This window comes from Marmota monax, unplaced genomic scaffold (genome assembly GCF_021218885.2).
Source record: "Marmota monax isolate L192 unplaced genomic scaffold, Marmota_monax_Labrador192_F-V1.1 WCK01_AAM20220418_F8-fsc00198, whole genome shotgun sequence".
NCBI classification, from domain to species: Eukaryota; Metazoa; Chordata; class Mammalia; order Rodentia; family Sciuridae; genus Marmota; species Marmota monax.
The window spans coordinates 1,211,400-1,215,690 of NW_026693558.1; positions in this window are offsets into that span (position 1 = coordinate 1,211,400).

The window sequence follows — 4,291 nt, forward strand, 5'->3', positions numbered from 1 at the left end:
CCAGTTCCATATAAACGATCAGCCTCCTGACCTTTCAGGTTTCTTGCCTTCTTTTCCTCTTGCCTCCTTACATCATGTCACATTCTTCTCTCTAGTGGCCTTGCTTTACCCCTTTTGACCTTGGTTGGAATGATTATCTTGGCTAGGTTTTTGCTACCAAAATTCTCTTTCTCCAAGCTTGAGCTGACTCCTGGAAACTCTGACTTCAGAATAAATTCTCTGGCTACCACTTTTTGTAGGTTGGTTCAAAAAGTTTAGACTTTGATGATGACAGATTGAATAGAAAAAGGAGTAGAGAGGGCTTTGGGAAGGACGGGGGTAGCTCCCTCATGATTTTCCAAGGTAGAAACTAATACATTACTTAAAGAAACCAGATGAAAGTCCCAATATATACACACAAAACCTCCTTTAAATAGATGTGAATTTTATTTCAACAATTTAAGCATGTTCCTTATATTTGGGGATTTAACAAAATGTTTTATGATTTTGAGATCTCACAAAAAAGAGGTAAAAAAGTTAATCTCAGCTAATAAGATGTAATTAGACCTTGCAAATGTATTGTATCATTGGATCTACAAGGTAAGTTGGTAAAAGAAAAGAAATACTATTGAATAATTTTCACATTATTATAAATAAAATTTTAAAACATCTTAAATATATGAGGTTCAGAGTCACATTAAAATAGTCATCTTAAAGTAGATATATTGAACTTATTGTTTTTTTTAAAAGAAAATTCATTTCTGAGAAAATCATTCTATCAAGAAAATGACTTTTAAAACAGGTTGTAGAAAGCAGTTGAAATTCAATTTGTGGCTCAGATTTTCTGTGTTTTTGCAAGAGTTACTTTAAAGGACTGGATCTTATTTTCCCCATCTATGAAATGGGGAGACTAATTGTTGCAAAGTATTTCAAGAACCAGAAATGGAAGACACCTATCAAAGGTCAAAGAATAACCAAACATTTTACTTATTTGTGTAAATCTGATTTGGAAATTTGTACTCTTTTCCCAGTCTAATAAAGGAAACAACATCTGCATATTTCATCCTGTTGTGATGAATTATGGGATATCGAAGTCAGCTCTGAATTTCCTTCTCTTTGGTGTGTGTAAACCCAGACTGTAGTGTTATTACTCTGTTGTTTTTGTGGTTTTCTTTCCCCCAAATCAACTGCATTCGTGTGAAGGACTTTCTCCAAGATTAAACATTTGCCTCGTTGGCAGCATTTCTCAATTTTCATATGCCAAACCCTTCACATACAGACTGCATAAAGTAATTTTTTTTCCAACTGAAAACATAACTATGGCCTGGCACCTCATCACTGTCAGAATTTTGACAGAAAAATCAAGCAACTGCTGCAAAGTAGCATTGAATATAAAAATAAAAATAAAATTGTGATGTATGAGAGGGAGGTAGAACAGTACCAAGAGGAAGTTCTTTTTATTAACATTAAAGAGGAATCCTTTTTATCCAAGACTGTCCAGTTAGACAGTGGCTTCAGTGATTATAATCATGCAGCTGCAAGAGTCAGGCAAGTTGAGGACAGTGGGTGTGTTTGGGGTATTCTTCTAGTGGAGAAAGCTGCTGCACTTTTGGAAACTGGAGATGGTCTGTGCATTTGTGAGGTTAGTACTGCAGCTGGGAGGCTGAGTCTGTGGGCTTGAAGGAATGTGCAGAATGCGTTTGATCAGTTTCCCCACTTAGGGTCGAAGAAAGGGGCATAAAAAGAATCTGGTTGAAATAGGTTGGAAGGACTAGTCAAGTTCTGGGGGATAAATCCTAAACTTGAATTTAGCTTCTAGAGAATTTATGTATTGAAATCTTTTGTCACAGAAAAAGTGTGTCTTTTTTGTAATATTCAGAGTATGAAAACTGACCAGAATATTTTAGTATCTCTACAAGCATTTGCAAATCTATTATTCACCAACCACAACACCTCTAGGAATTGGACACTAGCTCCCAAGGTCATTTGGGAATATAATCTGGAGATGAGCATGATAATAGTCTTAATGACTTTATTGTATCCTTGACAACCAAGAGATGTTAGTCAAAAATGGCTGTGAGAAAGCAAGGATTGAAAACTTCATTTTTTCTTTTGAAAACACTTTGGTAGGAGCCTATTTATAAAGTTTATTGTCTTTATTCCTCCTTTCTCCATGAGTTTAAGAACTCCGTAGACATTTTCCCTCACAGTATTCCCAGGCCTGATGCCAGGAGTATCCTCAGGGTTGTAGAACTTTATTTCATGGATGGATCATTAGCCCCGTCACTAGATGTTTTGGAAGAAAGGCTGAAAGTCAGCTCTGCTTTCAAGTACTGTGCAAATAACTGTCACAGACTTCCTAAAACACATGAACCACTGATGCAAGATAGTCTTACAGTAAAAAATGAAAAGGACAGTAATATGGCCAGGTGCTTCTATTTGTGCTGGGTGCTCAAGGAGAGAGCTCATTCTGTTGGAGGCTGGAGACCCAAATTCTTGAACTGGTGCTGGACAAGTTTTTTAGTTGTTCTGTGACTTGGTTTACTCATTAAAAAGGATCTGTATATGGACAGAATTATTTTTAGGATTAAAGTAACTAATGTGAGAAACTAAGTGACATATACATATGTAATATTTGGCCTTGTCACCATACAAAACAAATTCATATTTCATAGGCTTTAGGTAAGGTTTGTCAGAGGAATAAAGAATTGTAGAATTAGAGAGCAAAATTTTACAGGTTAAGAAACTGAGGCTCAGATCAGGTAAATGGCTTAGCTGTCTATCATTATGTGTTCATGGCAAGGTCCTCTGTCATGTCCTTGAGTCCCTGACTCCTGTGCTGTTGTTTTTCCTGATATATCTCATTGCTTCTCTTGAGCTCTCCATAGTAACTTCTCTCCTAGATGCAAAATTAAACAAAGACTGAATTCTAGCTACAGATAGTGGTTTAAAAATCACCTCCATGATCTATTTTAAACTCTCTTCATCTATTTTTATTATAGCTCTACTTACAGAGAAATACATTAAAACACAAACATGAAGAAACAAATATTATCTGTAAATTAATTGCTCCCATTTCAGTAATTTGAGAAAAGTTCCTAACATGCCCCAATATTCACCTGAGTTGGTTTCTTAGAATATTTTCTTATAGTTTAAAAAATATTTTCCTAAAATTATAAATGTAATTATAGGTATAATTGGGGAGATAAATATCATTTTAAATTTTTTCCTCTAGTTTTTTTTTCTAATTTAAAATAGCTATAGGTACAAAATCCTATCAATAATGCAATGTTTATTATTTTAACATATTGAAAGAAAATTAGAAGATATTAACAGGAATTCAAAATGTAAAACTTGTAAACACAATCATTTCACATTCAGTGGAGTTAGGACCATATAACATTTCTGAAATTTTCAATATTTTATGAATTATATACAGAATATTTGGAAAGGAATTAAACAAAAGTTTTATACTCATTTCTGGCCAAACAAGAAATCAAATGTAATTGAAACTTGCAGGAATGTTCATTTTAAGTTAGGTTCATTCTACATTTAAGAGAACATTATAGTTTAAGCTTATCACTGATAAAATTCATCTATTTAAATTTCCTCAGCTCACCTTATCATACACCATCTTTGTTGATTTTGAGATGATTATAGAAACAGTAACAATAGTCCTATTCAAAACTATACTCAAGCAACTTTTTCCCTTCATGACTAATATATCACTAGAAAATGGGAATAATATCATATAATGAGACACTATTTATCTTAACTGAAAAGTGTTGTAATATGTACACAACATGACAATTAATACCTTAGTCATTTAAGTACAATTAGGTTTCTTTTGTTCCTGACTAGAAATAATAATAATAATAACAAAAACCTTGATCTTCTAAGAAATTTGGAGGGAGGAAGGGAGGGAGACTGAGAGTGAAACAGAGAAAGAGAAATTTAGAACAGGAGGACAAGACAAAGGCCATCAAACTAGAAATATGGGACTTCTTTGTTTAAAGTATGAGAAAAGATGAGCAAGAAGATATTTATAACCCTCACTACTTTGTTCAAAGTAATGCTCCTTAGATGGATCCGACTCAGCTATGAAGTGAATTCAGCAGGACAATCTCCTCCCATGTGACAAGAACACAGAACAAATAAGCCAGTGCTCTTAAAGCCCTTCAGAATGAGGGTCACCCCATAGTGGGGTTATTTATAAGTCTGTACATCCTAAGCCCTTTAAAAAATAAGATCAATCTCCTAACATTTTTTCTGTGCTGTTTCTGAAATCCACAAGTGGTGAGCTCAGCTTGTG